Source organism: Bubalus bubalis, chromosome 17, assembly GCF_019923935.1.
Source record: "Bubalus bubalis isolate 160015118507 breed Murrah chromosome 17, NDDB_SH_1, whole genome shotgun sequence".
Taxonomy (NCBI): Eukaryota; Metazoa; Chordata; class Mammalia; order Artiodactyla; family Bovidae; genus Bubalus; species Bubalus bubalis.
In genome coordinates this window covers 53431515-53449783 of record NC_059173.1, presented here as the reverse complement: position 1 = coordinate 53449783, position 18269 = coordinate 53431515, and the positions used below count along the sequence as shown (strand labels likewise).

The following is an 18269-nucleotide window of genomic DNA, read 5'->3' as shown; positions in this document are numbered from 1 at the left end:
ATTTATCAGAGGGCCAAGACTTTGGTTAAGCCTATGTTGGCCCCTGGAGATAGAACTGGCAAGCCACCCCAGTATTCTTGCCTAGCAAATCCCATGGACAGAGGAGCCTGGTGGGCTACAGCCTGTGGGGTCGCAAAGAGTCAGACACAACTTAGTGACTGAGCGTGCATGTTGGTTGCCAGTCAAGCTGTAATGAATATAGTGCTAACATTGGACTTAGAGAATATAGAAAACAATTTAAATTAAAAAAAGAAATATAGAGTGACTGTATTGACCCAGATTGTTGTTCAGTCGCTCAGTCACATCCAACTTTCTGAGACCCCATGGACTACAGCAAGCCAGGATTCCCTGTTCTTCACTGTCTCCCAGAGTTTGCTCAAACTCATGTCTGTTGAGTCGGTGATGCCATCCAATCATCTTGTCCCCTGTCATCCCCTTCTCCTCCTGCCCTCAATCTTTCTCATCATCAGCATCTTTTCCAGTGAGTTGGCTCTTTGCATCAGGTAGCCAAAGTATTGGAGTTTCAGCTTCAGCATCAGTCCTTCTGATGAATATTCAGGACTGACTTCTTTTAGGATTGACTGGTTTGATCTTCTTGCAGTCCTGAGACTCTCAAGAGTCTTCCTCAGCCCCACAGTTCAAAAGCATCAATTCTTTGGTGCTCAGCCTTCGTTATGGTCCAACTCTCACTCCATACATGACTACTGGAAAAACCATAGCTTTGACTATATTGGCCCAGATAGCCTGGGAATAAAAAGAAATCCATGCTTTTGATACTTTTCCTCTGCCATCTTACATGAGGTATGGCATTCTGGCTTTTTTTTTTTGTTTTGAGTGGGTGCCAGAAGGAAGATGCACAGGTATCACAAGTGTATTTTTTTCTGGAGCCTCAAAAGGAGATTTCAGGCAGATTTTGTTAGGAAATGGTATTCATTGCTGAACTGCAAATTAGGTGCAAGTGCTTTGGGCCTTCTTAGTAAATTATATAGCTAAAAGCTGGAGCTACACTGAACCCTTTGAATTTAATTTGACGGCTGGCAGTCATCAGTGGTTAAAAGATTTTAGAAAACCTGAACGCTAATGCTTGAATGTGCTGGTAGGGGATGTTGCAGAAAAGAGGTGGCTCAGAGAGCCAAGTAAAACACTAGACTATTCAAAAACTAATACAATAGAAATGAATATACAGTATAATATTGCAGTAGTGCTACATAGTCAAGGCACACAGAGACTTAAGAGTCGTACAAGTTCATTTTCCACCTTCTGAGTTATTACAAATTACCTCTCTCCTCTGCAGTCTTCATTCTGGGGAAGCTTGTCTTTTCCCTGTCTTGCCAGCCTGTGTCCTTTGGCATGCTAATACAAGATTCTCTTCTAACCTGAGCATAACAGATTAATGCGTCTCTCTGACTCCTTTTCTTGCGTAATGCATTTTTAGCCAAGCAGGGAACCTGACATTCGTCTTAAATAGTCTTAAACATTTTTCATATGAAATTCAATTAAACTATTCCTGAGTCGGAATGTCTGCAGTTTCTTACCTTTCAGCAGAATGAAGTTTTCCTTCCAGTGAAAATACTTAAAAGCAAGCAATTGAAGGAAGTGGGGAGAGGGTGGGGGTGGGAGGGGGTGAACCATGCTGTTCGGCACAGTCAGCTAATTGTTTCAGCCTTTGTTTTTCTGTTCCCCTTGAAGATGAGCTGTATTTTAATTACCGCATGAAAGATTTGTCTTGATTAGATGGCTAGGAGGTGTCAGTGCTTCTAAAAGAGATGAAGCTGCAGAAGAAGCGAGGGAGGCAGGAAAAGTGAGTTCATTTCGGAAACTTTTGAGGCTTCTGCTGTCCTCCCTGCCCTCTTGCCACCATGCACCTCACTTCTGTTTAGGCTCCATTTCAGGTATAAAAGGAGTCCTGAGATGCTAGATGACACAGTGGGCTGAACGAGCATCCCCTTTGCTTGGGATGAGGAATGAGTAGATGAGAACGTTGGTGGAGTGTGCTTAGAAAGAAATTAGGCAAAATCTCTCCATCTTTAAAAATAGTTGTTATTGGAATATCATTGATTTACAATGTTGTGTTACGTTCTGTTGTGTAAAACAGTGAATCAGTTATACATACCAATATATCCACTTTTTTTTTACATTCCTTTCCCATATAGATCATTACAGTGTATCGAGTAGAATTCCCTGTGCCACACGATAGGTTCTTATTAGCTATCCAGTACTGGAGTGGGTAGCCATCTCCTTCTCCAGGGTATCTTCCCAAATTGAACTAGGGTCTCCTGCATTGCAGGCAGATTCTTTGCCATCTGAGCCACCAGGGAAGCTGTATCTTATATGTAATAGTATGCATATGTCAATCCCAGTCTCCCAGTGTATCCCTCCTCCTTCTCTCCCTGGTAACCATAAGATTGTTTTCTCTGTCTGTGACTTTTTCTGTTTGGTAAATAAGTTCATTTGTACCTTTTTCAAGATTCCACATATACGCGGTATTGTGTGGTATTTATCCTTCTCTGTCTTACTTCATTCATTATGACAATCTCTAGGTCCATCCATGTGGCTTCACATGGCATTATTTCGTCCTTTTTTATGGCTGAGTACATTCCATTGTAAACACGTACCACATCATCTTTATTCCTCTGTTAATGGATATTTAGATTGCTTCCATGTCCTGGCTATTGTAAATAGTACTGTAATGAACATTGGGGTGCATATATCTTTTCAAATTAGGATTTTCTCTGGATATATGCCCAAGAGTGGAATTGCTGGATCATATGATAGCTCCAATTTTAGTTTATTAAGGAACCTCCATGCTGTTGCTACTGCTAAGTCGCTTCAGTCCTGTCCGACTCTGTGTGACCCCATAGAGGGCAGCCCACCAGGCTCCTCTGCCCATGGGATTTTCCAGGCAAGAGTACTGGAGTGGGTTGCCATTTCCTTCTCCAATCCATGAAAGTGAAAAGTGAAAGTGAAGTCGCTTAGTCGTGTCCAACTCTTAGTGACCCCATGGACGGCAGCCCACCAGGCTCCTCCGCCCATGGGATTTTCCAGGCAAGAGTACTGGAGTGGGGTGCCATTGTCTTCTCCAGGAACTTCCATACTGTTCTCCATAGTGGCTGCACCAATTTATATTCCTACCAACAGTTCAGAAGGGCTCCCTTTTCTTCACACTCCAGCATTTATGAAAACCTCTCCATCTAAATGCCATGGGAGAGAGCTACCAGGCTGTGTAGCCAGGGCTCTCTGCTCTACTTCCTGAGGTGGAAAAAATTGCATACATTGCCAGCCAAGTCTGGACACTAGGTAGGTGATGTGGGTATATAGCTAAATAAATTGAATCCCTCCTGCGTACAGTTGGTGAAGGAGACAAAAAATTGGTAACTTGCTGCATGGAAATTCACTTAGAATGTGAAAAGCTGATCCAGGAGCACAGAGAGTGGGGTGCCCGGGGTGCCTCTGGGGCGTGAGTTGGGTAAGGCTTCATGGAGGAAGTCATACTCACGCAGTTTCCAAGGATGAGTGATGGGGGAAAGAGTCAACCTATGTAACTAGGATAAGGACTGAAAGGTATTTTTAAAAGTTTAGCAGTTGCCATCTTTCTAAATTCCATATATATGGTAACAATAACCCTGTGTACGAGACAGCAAAAGAGACACTGATGTATAGAACAGTCTTATGGACTCTGTGGGAGAGGGAGAGGGTGGGAAGATTTGGGAGAATGGCATTGAAACATGTAAAATATCATGTATGAAATGAGTTGCCAGTCCAGGTTCGATGCACGATACTGGATACTTGGGGCTGGTGCACTGGGACGACCCAGAGGGATGGAATGGGGAGGGAGGAGGGAGGAGGGTTCAGGATGGGGAACACATGTAAACCTGTGGCGGATTCATTTTGATATTTGGCAAATCTAATACAGTTATGTAAAGTTTAAAAAAAAAAAAAAAAAAAAAAAAAGTTTAGCAGTTGGATGGTCACTGGTAACAGAGAGAGAGCAGCTGAAGGGAGTGGTGGGGGCAGAAGTGGGTTGTCTAGTGTGTAATATAGGAGAGAAACAGCAGGAAAGGAAATCCTTTGGATTTTTTGGAGAAACTTATTTGTGGAGGAAAGGAGAAGGTAGATTTTTAATTATAGTGTTTCAGGCTAGGCTTGTGTGTAAAAGCCAAGCAAAATGTTGATATCTAGATATCTCAGGCCCCAAAGTATTGCTAGTAAAGAAAAAACAGACTTAATTTAGTGTGCATTTTTCAAATAGCTTATACAATTAATAAAATCAGAAGTTCAGTTCAGTTGCTCAGTCATGTCCAACTCGTTGTGACCCCATGAACCGCAGCACGCCAGGCCTCCCTGTCCATCACCAACTCCTGGAGTTCACACAAACCGATGTCTGTTGAGTGGGTGATGCCATCCAACCGTCTCATCCTCTGTCATCCCCTTCTCCTCCTGCCCTCAGTCTTTCCCAGCATCAGGGTCTTTTCAAATGAGTCAGCTCTTTGCATCAGGTGGCCAAAGTATTGGAGTTTCAGCTTCAACATCAGTCCTTCCAATGAACACGCAGGACTGATCTCCTTTAGGATGGACTGGTTGGATCTCCTCGCAGTCCAAGGGACTCTCAAGAGTCTTCTCCAACACCACAGTTCAAAAGCATCAATTCTTTGGCGCTCAACTTTCTTTATAGTCCAACTCTCACATCCATACATGACCACTGGAAGAACCATAGCCTTGACTAGACGGACTTTTGTTGGCAAAGTAATGTCTCTGCTTTTTAATATGCTGTCTAGGTTGGTCATAACTTTCCTTCCAAGGAGTAAGCGTCTTTTAATTTCATGGCTGCAATCACCATCTGCAGTGATTTTGGAGCCCAGAAAAATAAAGTCTGACACTGTTTCCACTGTTTTCCCATCTATTTCCCATGAAGTGATGGGACCAGATGCCATGATCTTCGTTTTCTGAATGTTGAGCTTTAAGCCAGCTTTTTCACTCTCCTCTTTCACTTTCATCAAGAGGCTCTTTAGTTCTGCTTCACTTTCTGCCATAGGGTGGTGCCATCTGCATATCTGAGGTTATTGATATTTCTCCCAGCAATCTTGATTCCAGCTTGTGCTTCCTCCAGCCCAGTGTTTCTCATGATGTACTCTGCATATAAGTTAAATAAGCAGGATGACAATATACAGCCTTGACGAACTCCTTTTCCTATTTGGAACCAGTCTGTTGTTCCATGTCCAGTTCTAAATGTTGCTTCCTGACCTGCATACAGGTTTCTCAAGAGGAGGGTCAGGTGGTCTGGTATTCCCATCTCTGTCAGAATTTTCCACAGTTCATTGTGATCCATACAGTCAAAGGCTTTGGCATAGTCAATAAAGCAGAAATAGATGTTTTTCTGGAACTCTCTTGCTTTTTCCATGATCCAGCAGATGTTGGCAATTTGATCTCTGGTTCCTCTGCCTTTTCTAAAACCAGCTTGAACATCAGGAAGTTCACAGTTCACATATTGCTGAAGCCTGGCTTGGAGAATTTTGAGCATTACTTTACTAGCGTGTGAGATGAGTGCAATTGTGCAGTAGTTTGAGCATTCTTTGGCATTGCCTTTCTTTGGGATTGGAATGAAAACTGACCTTTTCCAGTCCTGTGGCCACTGCTGAGTTTTCCAAATTGGCTGGCATATTGAGTGCAGCACTTTCACAGCATCATCTTTCAGGATTTGGAATAGCTCATCTGGAATTCCATCACCTCCATTAGCTTTATTCGTAGTGATGCTTTCTAAGGCCCACTTGACTTCACGTTCCAGGATGTCTGGCTCTAGGTCAGTGATCACACCATCGTGATTATCTGGGCTGTGAAGATCTTTTTTGTACAGTTCTTCTGTGTATTCTTGCCATCTCTTCTTACTATCTTCTACTTCTGTTAGGTCCATACCATTTCTGTCCTTTATCAAGCTCATCTTTGCATGAGATGTTTTTTGGTATCTCTAATTTTATTATTCAGAAAACAAAGATCATGGCATCCGGTCCCACCACTTCATGGGAAATAGATGGGGAAACAGTGGAAACAGTGGTTGACTTTATTTTTCTGGGCTCCAAAATCACTACAGATGGTGACTGCAGTCATGAAATTAAAAGACACTTACTCCTTGGAAGGAAAGTTATGACCAACCTAGATAGCATATTCAAAAGCAGAGACATTACTTTGCCAACAAAGGTTCGTCTAGTCAAGGCTATGGTTTCTCCTGTGGTCATGTATGGATGTGAGAGTTGGACTGTGAAGAAGGCTGAGTGCCGAAGAATTGAGGCTTTTGAACTGTGGTGTAGAGAAGACTCTTGAGAGTCCCTTGGACTGCAAGGAGATCCAACCAGTCCATTCTGAAGGAGATCAGCCCTGGGATTTCTTTGGAAGGAATGATGCTAAAGCTGAAACTCCAGTACTTTGGCCACCTCATGCGAAGAGTTGACTCATTGGAAAAGAGTCTGATGCTGGGAGGGATTGGGGGCAGGAGGAGAAGGGGACAACAGAGGATGAGATGGCTGGATGGCATCACTGACTCGATGGACGTGAGTCTGAGTGAACTCTGGGAGTTGGTGATGGACAGGGAGGCCTGGCGTGCTGCAATTCATGGGGTCGCAAAGAGTCGGACATGACTGAGCGACTGATCTGATCTAATCTGATATGAAAGTTGGTATGAGACCCACATATTCCATATTTTTGGCTTGTTTGTTTTCGCTTTATTATTAAACTGCATAGCACTTTCTGTGTTCTCAATGAAATGACTTTGCAAACACTGATTGTGTTAGGGGAATAAACACAGCTCTTCATTCTCTAACTTACCTCCTCCTCCCACCCCTCATGATTGAGAAAAAATAACCGGAAGTTAATTTTTGGAACAAGGTGGGGAGGAAGGGAAGAGTATTTGGGGTCTTGGGTGTCTGTGCGTGTGTGAGCCGGAATCAGTCCTTGATCTGACCCTGAGTTAGGTGGATTCTGGAATAAGCATTTGTGTTCACAGTGGGGTTTAAGCTTTCAGTGTCCAGGACTACTGCCAATGAGTTGAAATGAGGTAAAAGAGTAAGGAAAGTGTTAAAGATAAAAATGAAAAAAAGCACATTGCCAATTCTGGAAAAATTTGAGTCATAAAAGAAGGCATCATATTTTTATCATAGAGGGCATAATTTTCCCTATCGTTACCACTAGAGTCTGTTTTACTTAATGTAAGCAATTATTGAACGCCTGGTGAATGAATATGTGGTCTATATATGGCGCCTTCATTCATATTTAGGTGGATGCTATTTTTTTCAATCCTACTTCTTGAAATTTTTATATTTGAAAAATACCAGGGACATTTTGAGGTCCCAAAAGCTCAATAAATGTTGAAGCTGAATTTTATGGGATGTGAAAATACTGTAAGAAGTTTGATCACATTGTGAAAGTATACACTTATCTTTTTAAAACTTTAATGAAATTTTGGGAAAAGTTACCCCCAAATCAGGAAATGAATGTCAGAAATCATTGTGCATTATTTTAATAGGTTGGTTCTCCTTCCTGCTGCCTCATGTGGAAAACACTGAGAAAGTGACTAGGAAACTTGATTTGAAATAGTCACATACACAGAATAAAACCACTAATCCTCAAGACTCTGAGGGAGATGTTTAATTATTTAAAGGAAAAAGTCTGAGTCAAGAAGCAAATAATACAGGCCAAGAAAGATTTACATTGGAATTTTTTCCTGAATTTTTATTTTAATAAAAATTCATGTTTATATTTTTAGGAAGCTGTGAAGCTTCTTGAACTTAAAAGCAATAGGGATTCCTGCAGATGACTGCTCAGGTTTGCCTTTTAACTTGTGACAATGACTTGCAATATTCCCAATAAAGGGAATGTTATATTGCTGAAAACCGGCAATAAATCAGTCTAAATCAGTTTCTCTTCAGAATGCCTAGTATTTTCTTAGGTTGTGGTGAAGATGGAGGGGCACACAAATTGTGTATAAATTAGGTAAAAAAAACGGTCTTAACAGAACTTGCCTGGCGGTCCAGTGGTTAAGACTTCCAAGTTCCCAGTGCTGGGGGCGTGGGTTCAATCCCTGGTTGGGGAAATAAGATCCTGCATGCCACACGGCACAGCTGGGGAAAAAAAAGTCTCACTACTTTGAGAAAGGAAAGATCAAATGTTCTTGATGAAAAGTCTAGAAGAGGCATTTTGAATCTACTGAAGGGACAGATTTTAATATGTTATCTAGTGCAATAGAAGATATTTAAAGCTATGCCATGCATCTGATATTAAAATCTTCTTTCTGAGGTTGCCTTGTTACCGACTGTTATTCAATAAAGCATAAAAGAGTTTTAGTCCAATTTATCTTATTTGTTGTGGGGGGAGAAAAGCCATCTGAACCATTCATCTAAATTTACAGTCCTTTCGAAAAAGACAGAGGCTTAAAAGAATCTTAAAAAGTTAATGCAGTTAACGTCCCTGTCAGTCAATTTATGATACTCCCTCAAAGAAAAGCAGTTTTAGAGAAATGGTATTTCTTATAAGGACTAAAAAGGCCTGTCTTAACTTTCGTAGTTTCAAATTTAAAACGAGATATGTGGACATATTTAAAATGAGATACGTGGACATATGGAGTGTCAGAGGCATCTGTTAATTCAAATCATGGACATTGCTAGGGTTTATGTATGTGTAAATATGTAGGAGTGTAGAATTTCTGTAGATGATACTGACTAAAGAAAGGTCACAGAAGGACATATTTTTCTTCCAAGTTTTAGAGACTAATAATTTTAAGCTATTGAGTTTTAGGGTAATTGCATCTTGCCTAAATAGACTGATCTGGAATACAGAATGGTAATTGCTATAAATAACACCTATTTAGAAATTTTAATTGGATAGTTTAGTAGGGTAGTACAACAAAGAGAAATGAGTTCATTGTTTATTCTATGTAGGTAGAGTTCAGGTAGGGCAGAAATAGGGTATTATAAAAATCAAGTTTTATGTAGCTCTAGTAAAAAAGAAACATGTTATCAAGTAAATGGAAATTTTTAGATGATGAATATTTAAAGAATATTTAGGATCCTTATTGGGAGGGAGTTGTATGTCCATGCTCCAATTCAGCCAAATCTTGATTAATCAGAAACCAACTCTCCCGACTAGGAATTACCTAGGGCTGCCTCTGCTGCTGGTCATTTCACTTCTTATTAGCATAATCCTCAAGCAGATGGAAGGGAGTTGGGAGATAAAACTCAAATCAGCTTTGTTCCTTGCTAACAACTCTGGCAAACTGTTGACACTTGTGGCTAAAATGAAGTTTGGGTATTCTCTGTGGATTTTTATTATTTGTGCTGTCCTTGTCTCCACAGATAATCAACAGTTCATTGCATAACATATAGCAGATGCAACCTGGCTCATTCTTTCAAATGAGTAATCAGAGGCAATGCAAATTAACATCTTCACCTCAGAAAAAAATCACCTGAGAATTCATCCAGCTCAGTAAACAGAGGAAGTAATCATAATGATAGGGTTTTAATGATAAAGGAGTCAAAGAAAAAGCAAGCCATTTCCCTCCTCGTATACAAAATATACATTCTAATTATCTTACATCTACCAGAAGGGGACAATTCAAGTTGGGTTGACCCTACACTTGGATGATATTGAATCCAAAATAACATATGTAAAAACAACTCATGTTAGTTCTCATTTCTTTCTTCTTTCCCAGCAGCTGGGTTGATCATTATTATTGAGGAATACTTAATTGTTTGAAATTGAAAAGTAGCAATTAAAAAACATTGTTTTATTATTTATTTTAAATAACCCATACTCCTACAAACTTTAGAAGCTACACCAAACTATTAACAAGTTAATGGAGATTTTGGTTGTCTTAATTTTGCTTACTCATATTTTGTATAATACATTCCTAAAATAGAACCATGCTACTGATACTGTTCTATAATTTTTTTTTCAGTTACCATATTTCCTCATTAAAACTCTACTTTTAAATGGTGCATAGCCTTTCATACCAACATACTAAAATTTATTCAGCCCCCTAATGCTGGACATTTGGTTGTTTGAGTTTTTTACTATTATAAACAAATACAGATTGAATATCCGTATACCTAAATCTTTGCATAAGTCCATGATTTTTTTTTAGGACAAATTCCTAAATGAGAAATTGCTGAGTCTAGGAGTATATACACATTATAGAGGCTTTTGAAAGGTATTGCCAAATTGCCCTCTACAAAGGTTAAGCTATTGATAGTTACGTTTGCGATCATTTAAAGACAGATCTAAGTCATATGGCAGAGTTTCTAGAATATCTATATGAGCTCTTTTACCTGTTTACTCAACAGGTAAAACATAAACCTGTGTGTGGACACAACCCTGATGACTATGGTTCTGAATGAGTCATACTAGCCTCCTCTCAGATCTTGCCAAGTTTTTTTTTTTTTTTCCTTTATTATTATTTATTCATTTATTTGGGTGCCCCAGGTCTTAGTTGTGGCTCTTAGGATCTTTAGCTGTGGCATGTGGGATCGAGTTCCCTGGGATCAAACTGGGGACCCCTGCATTGGGAGTGCAGAGTCTTAGCCACTGGACTCCCAGGGAAGTCTGTTGCCTAGAATTTTGAGACCTCGAGAATATGCCTGGTTTTCCCTGGGGCTCAGTGGGATCTGTTTGGTTCTCACAAGAGGCAGGAGTTCCCCTTAGAAATGGATTACTCTAAGCCTACAACCCATTTTCTCTCTCTCTCCTCACTCCCTCCCAGGTGGGAGTTTCTTTCCATTTCCTTGAAATCAGGGATCATAGTGTGTGGTACACAAGACCACGCCCAAACACTGACCTTGTCATTCCTGAGGTCTGTTAGGGCTGTGGGTGTGGGACCCTTGCTGCCAGCTCATCTTCTTCAGGGGACGTCTGTCACCACAGAATGAGCTACCTGGGGAGAGACCTGTGTTAGAGGTGCAGGTCTGGTCTTAACTACCACAGAGGCTTGCTTTAGTGGTTCAGGAGTCCCCCCACCTTTTGTATCCAGAGATGGGAGCATTTTTGCATCATGATTGCCCCTTGAGCAGAGAAAAATTTCCCCTACAGATGGGGGAGTTGGAAGGTAGAGAAAATCTTATTTCAAGGAAAGATTTTCAACACAGACTACATTCTGGATACATAAAAGCATGTGGTTTAATCAATAACATTAATAGATACCAGAAACTTCATCTCATATTCACAGAAACACCACCTGAAAAGTCCCGCTTAGAGGTCTGTTTTCTTGTGTCTCATTAACTACAATGGCGTCTGAGGGTAAAACAGACCACCATCAAGGCCACAGGACCCAAACACTATTTTAGGATGGTTTATTCTTAGAGTCTCTCTACACCATATTCCTTTCTGTCAACAAGGTAAGAATAAAATGTATCTTCTAATGGCTCAATGGGTAAAGAATCCACCCCAATGCAGGAGACGTGGATTTGATCCCTGGGTGGGGAACATCCCTTGGAGGCGGCATGGCAATCCACTCCAGTATTCTTGCCTGGAGAACCCCATGGACAGAGGAGCCTGGAGGGCTGCAGTTCATAGGGTCACAAGGACTCATATACAACTGAAGCAAACAAGTGCATATGCTTCCTACAATTTCTGACTTGTTTAGGCTATAGATTAGAAATATTTAGAGAGCTGTGTTATGGACCAAAAAATTCCTCTTTTAGACTATGTACTATATTTACAAAAATAGTGATTTGCTGATTTAATTTGTATGATACCTATACATTCTGATGTCCATCCACCTCCTCCCCCTTGCGCTGTGTGCGTGCTCAGTCTCTTCAGTCGTGTCCAACTCTTTGCGACCCCATGCACTGCAGCCCACCAGGCTCTCTGTCCATGGAATTTCCCAGGCACGAATACTGGAGTGGATTGCCATGCCCTCCCTCCTCCAGAGCATCTTCCCAACCGGGGATCAAACCTGTGTCTCCTGCAGCTTCTGCATTGACAGGTGGATTCTTTACCACTGAGCCCCCAGGGAAGCCCTCCTTCCCCATACTTCTTCTAAATTTAAGAACTTAAGATTTAAAAAATTTCTTTTATCAAAGGTAAAAAAATAAAGACTGCTCTCCATGTGTCTGTGGAGCTATAGTGACCAACATCTTGGATTTTTCAATTTTAATTTCAAAATGATTTTTTTCTTGGCCTCCATTGCATTGAATATAAAAATGTTTTTTCAGACTATAAATCACATTTTTTTTTTCTCAGAAAATGCAGTCACCATATTTCTGGTTAAAATACTGCTCATATTACTTTTTCACCATCTTTCTGTCTTCACCCTGAGAGTATATGCTCTACTCCCAGTCTTTCTGGACCAGATAGGCTTGGGGAAGCACTCAAAAAGAACAATGCTTCCTAGGGAGGACCACTTTAATACAGAACTTACTGTCAGGTTTCAACTTTTGTTTTCTGGTGGCACCTTATAAACTCAGGTGGGCAATAAGGAGAGCAGACAAAACACATGTGCCCTCTGTGGCAGACGCCATCCATAATGGGCTGAGTTGGCTTCCTACTTGGGTCCATCGGCCTCTGGACTCAGTGGAAAGTCATGTGTGAAGGATGCTCTCCAGCTCCTCAGCTGCCCGTGGGAATCATTGTAAAGCAGTCTGCCAGAAGGAATGTGTGAGCAAATGACAAACGGTACCTGACTCCAGGGGAAAATAGACTTTGGGAAGCTTTTAATGCCAAGTTTTATAATGTTTAGGATGAAATACTGCATCAGATTTCTCATGAGGATGGAAACGACCTCGGATCCATTTAACACAGCATTTTTCAGCCAAAGAGAACATTCTTGAATAGAAAAAGAAAATATTCCAGTCCTTAAAGTTTAGAAAGGGCTTCCTTTTCTTCTTCTTGCTGGCTCCCCACTCTTTTATCCTGACTTGCATTCTGTAACTCCCAGCCATGCTGATTTAAAAAAAAAAAAAATCCCTCTATATGGATTTTCTGAGTTGGTGCTGAGAGCAAATATTTTGCCCCATTTATCTCAAAAGTGCCCTCATGATTGTCAGGGCATGTAGCCCATTATTTTTGGTTCAGAAAACATGGTCCCCATATTTATATATAATGAGTCATCAATCTCTTTTTGCACTTTCTTTTAAAGTATATCTCATCTATCCTATTCTGTTCTCATTGTCACGACTTCAGCCCAGATCTTCATTTCTTGCCTGATCAATGCCATCCTTTTCTTACTGTGTTCATCTAATTGATGAGCGTAGAGAGGGCAGTTGTATGGAAAAGATGTTTGCAAAGTAAAATTCGTATGACCTGGAGCTTGGTATGGAGATAAAGGCATCAGTGATAATTCTGAAAGGATTTCGACCTCATTAGGGAATGGAGAAAAGAATTCTGCTTTTGATAACTAATTTAATTTAATTGATAACTATTTTAATTGCTTAATTTAATTTAGTATCTTAATTTAATCTAAGATTCTGATTCTAAGGATCTTCCCACCATTGTGCTTGCTCTGATATCTGTCTACAATGACCTCCTGTAGCAGTCTTCTTTCTTGCAACACAAAAGCATATACAAAATAAATTAGTGGAAGTAGTTGTGTTTAAAGTATCTTCCATCCTAAACCCTATGAATTTCTGACCTGCAAATAAGTGATTATATATATATATAGCTACACATGTAGCTATATACATATATATATGTATATATATGTATACATATATGTATGTATATGTATGTTTATGTATGTTTACATATGTATGTACTTATGTATATATATAGCTATATATATACTTACGTATGTATGTAGCTGTGTCTTTTCTCTACTTCTTTATTTTATTACTGTTTATTTCATAGTTGAGATCTTTTCATATCTTTTGCTTCTTTCTTATGTCTCATGAATGTGGTGTGATAAAGGGAACAGAATAATAATCAATAAATATTGACCAGGCTTCAGTGATGAGAAAGATACATTGCGAATTCACAATTTATTTTATCTTGTATTTTTGTTATCTCACTGAATGAATTGACTTAATATTACTTTTCCCTGCTTAGGATTTTCTATTGATGTGTGGAGAGGAGCCTCTTTGATATATTCAGTTGAAAAAAAAAAGTGAGTGGCGAAGGAAGAAAAACTGTATCTTAAGGCTTTTTAAGGGTGTCCCGGAAGCCATCTTACCCTGCCTGTTTATGTGGTTGGGTCTGATTGCCCTGAAGTCACAGCAGATTAGGTTTCCTTGGCTTCAGTCAGCTTTCATACAATGGGAGTGTTTTCAAAACAGCTCAATCTGAAGAAAACATGACTGAGAATCCAGTTTATTTTTAGTACCTAAACTGTATTGAGCTGCATTTTCAGAAAAGTTAATAGTTTCCTGTGAAGTTGACGTTTACCACTGTGGAAGAAGTGCATGCTCATTACCAAACATTCAGAAACAAAACAGTGGGGGTGAAAAGCCTCCTGTGTAATCCAGCTACCCAGAGGTAAACAGTTAACCTTTCAGTTAGGATCTATTCAACCTCCGTGAAATATATATATAGTTGTAATCATACTTTTAGTATGATTTTTGTGCCTGTTTCCTTCTTAGGTAAAATTTCTTTTTTGTGTATTAGTCGCTCAGTCATGTCTGTCTGACTCTTTGCGACCGAAGTGGCTTCATAACGCTACAGCCAATCACAAGTAACCTCTGCAAATGTACTTGTTGGACATTTAGGTGATACTCAATTTTTCACTTTATTAGATAATACTATAATGAGCATTTTTTAAGCTTTTCCAGTAATTAATTAAGGTTATTTTCTTAGAATTGATTATGCAAAGTGAATATTTTTAAAGCTCATACTAAGTTTTGCCAAATTAATTTTAAAAAGTTCTTCTATCAGTATGTGAGGGTATGTTTTTTATCTCACCCTTATTAGTACAAAATCTTCCTAGTTACAAAGATACTAGTTTTAGAGGTGAAAATTATGTTTCATTTAGTTTTCCCTGATTTCCAATGATGCTTATAATTTTCCAGCACTCATCATTATTCATTTGTTGAGTGTCCTCGTTTCTGAATTGTTTGCATGTATCTTTGGCTACTTATTTATCACAATCCTAGTGGTTTCTATTTTTTACAGAAATGATTTAGCAGACTCTTCATATGTTGAACATTAATCTTTGTTACATGTATTTTGAATTCTTGCCTGTTGTTTCCCTTTTTACTTGGGTTATTTTTTCTTAAAACACAACCTTGTAAACTTTTTGGTAGTAAGCTCATAATTCCCCAACTTTCTTGGTAATTAAAAATATTCTAGGTTGAGCTTAGAAATTTATCATCTCCCCCAAATCATTACCCTCTACCAATCAGCTGATGATTTAAAATAATGTAGTCGGTACTTTTTATAGGAAACAAAAATCTTGGGAAATTTCTTAGAAAAATTAATACTCATATATTTTATTTAATCCCAGTGAAATAATCCAGAGAAAACACTTATGATTTAAGTTTTTATTTCCCACTCTGTGGTTGGATTTCATAATGTTTAACAAACAGGAATCATGCCTTGGAGCAGCGGTTCTTAACTTGGGGCAGTTTTGCCTCTGAGGGACATTTGGCAATATCCAGAGATATTTTTGATTGCCACAATGTTGGGGAGAGGCATGCTGATGGCATCTACTGGGTAAAACCAAGTTGTTAAGTGGCCAAGTCAGGTCAGACTCTTTTGCGAACCCATGGACGGTGATCTGCCAGGCTTCTCAGTCCATGGGATTTCCCAGGCCAGAATACTGGAGTGGGTTGCCATTTCCTTCTCCAGGGGGATCTTCCCGACCCAAGGATCAAACCCACGTCTCCTGCATTGGCAGGCAGATTCTTTACCACTGAGCCACCAGGGAAGCCAGGTAGAGCCCACGGTTGCTGCTAAACATCTTCACTCACAATTTCAGGACTGCTGCTGTGGAGAGATCCCATCATAGAGTTGTTGCGAGTTAGAATGACTATTTATGCTGTATTAGTGGCAGAGAAATTTAATGTCACATAATTTAAAATTCACTATTTCTTTGTCTCTCTCTCTTTTTTTCTGAGTAGAATCCATTGCTTTTCACTTCATCTTCCTCACGTATTTTAATGACTTACTTTTGCTCCCCTTTTGGAAGTTGGCCAGCTTAGGGAAGTGTGTGCATGTGAACTGTGGTTGTCCCCCGCTTCCTGTGTTATAATTTTTAGACAATGGAGATCCAGTTGTGGGCAAGCTCCACATACACATGATTCCAGGTCTCTCGTTTTCCAACCCTTTCTTGTTGGGATATGGATAACTTGGAAATCATGATATTAAAAACCTTGGATATATGTTTGCAGACGACTTAGAGACATGTCACTGCGTTTGAGCAGGGGTACTTCTTCCAGGCTGTGTCCCGCAAGTTAGGCTCAATGAAGGTAAAGGGGTAAAAAAAACTGTCTCAGCCAAGTTTCTTGAAAGAGAACCTACCGTCAAGTTTGGGAGAGTCAGTGCCAACAGAAAATCCAGAGATAAAATAGTAAATAGTAAATAGAAATGAGTTTGATGGAAGCAGAATGATAATTCAGAAAATGCCACGAATTGCATTGGAACGTCATGGCTAGTTCTTCACTCAGAAAATAAACACACCTTTATTTAAGTGTGTTCCTACTACACAGGATGTTCATTCCTATTCTGTAAAAACCTACCATCTTAGCCACCAAACAAGCAAACACACATAGCAAGTGTTTTTTTTTTTTTTTGCAATTAAAATCTGCTGCTGCTGCTAAGTTGCTTCAGTGGTGTCCAACTCTGTGCAACCCCATAGATGGCAGCTCACTAGGCTCCTCTGTCCCTGGGATTCTCCAAGCAAGAATACTGGAGTGGGTTGCCATTTCCTTCTCCAATACAAGAAAGTGAAAAGTGAAAGTGAAGTTGCTCAGTCATGTCTGACTCTTAACGACCCTGTGGACTATAGCCTACCAGGCTCTTCCGTCCATGGGATTCTCCAGGCAAGAATACAGGAGTGGGTTGCCATTTCCTTCTCCAATTAAAATTTGAGAGCAATTTAAATGCATTTAAACAAATTTAAATAAAATTAAATTGGAATTTTTGTGGTAGGACTTCCAGATTCTTTGATGTGACCGATTGCACTGGGAATCTAGAAGAGGGGCTTATGGATGACAGTCTTTCATACTTATTCTACCTTTAAGAACCCTTGGTGCTGTACCAGTAGTTTTCATCCATGGCTGCCGATTTGAATAAGAATGTGTTCGGTGTGTGGGTGAGACTTAAAACCTCCGGGCTCTCCTCCCTCCAGCTCCTGACTGAATTGTCTGGGTAGGGGCGTTGGCTAGTGTAAGAAGTTCTCTGGGTGACTCCACTGGGCATGAGAACCCCTTCATAAACAGAACACACTTTGGGAAGACCCACTGATATCATACAGACCAATGTTTCCAAATTTGTCAGTTCATAAGGATTGTCCAGGTACTCATTAAATATTTATTCTCAGGTATCATTCTTGGAGATTCTGATTCAGTCAGGGTAGTAGTTTCCAGGAGTATGTTTGTTTAGCAATCCCTTTGGGTGATGTTTATGCTGAGGCAAGTCTGAGGCACAGTCTGCTCTTCTGTGGTTTTCAGTGGCAGGACCTTAAAAGCAAAGGCTGGTGGGCAGGGCCCAGAGCACCAGAGCACTCGTTTCACCTTTAGTGCCTCTAAGGTCTGTTTTTGGTCCCTTGCAGGCTCACAAACCTCTAAGGTGTTTCTTTTTTTTTTTTCCCTCCCAAGCAAATGAATAGATTCATCCAAAAAGACGTTGTGAGTGTTCAGTCCTCATAAATTCATCCCTTATTTCCTTTATGTCTCTAGGAGATTATTGGTTTCTACAAAGTTTTGGAAATAGATGGTTGGTCTTGAGTAGCGAACTTCCCTGGTGGCTCAGATGGTAGAGAATCTGTCTGCAATGCAGGAGACCTGGGTTTGATCCCTAGGTCAGGAAGATCCCCTGGAGAAGGAAATGGCAATCCGTTCCAGTGTCCTTGTCTAGAGAATTCTATGGATATGTCAGGGGAGCTTGTAATTTCCTGGGTTCTGTCTCGTGGCAGCAAAAATTTGAAGTTACGGACAGACTAGTGTTACAGTTCTGTGTTACAGCTCAGTTTTATTTGGCAAGCAGAGGAAAATACATCCTCGTGGCATGAGGGTGGGCCGACCCAAAAGATGTGAAGAGAAGAGAAACCCCAGGTTCAATTTTGGCTCCTTTTTTATGTTTTTTCTCCTCGCCCTGAGCCTGCCCTGTGTAAACTGGGCTAGCCAGGAGGGCTGTTTGTTTCA

At 40.1% G+C, this 18269-nt stretch overlaps 1 long non-coding RNA gene across 1 annotated transcript in view; it reads left to right on the top strand.

Annotated features, from left to right (window-relative positions):
- The window catches only part of LOC123329983, a 45296-nt gene that overhangs the window by 714 nt on the left and 26313 nt on the right, over positions 1-18269 (top strand). The window lies entirely within an intron of this gene.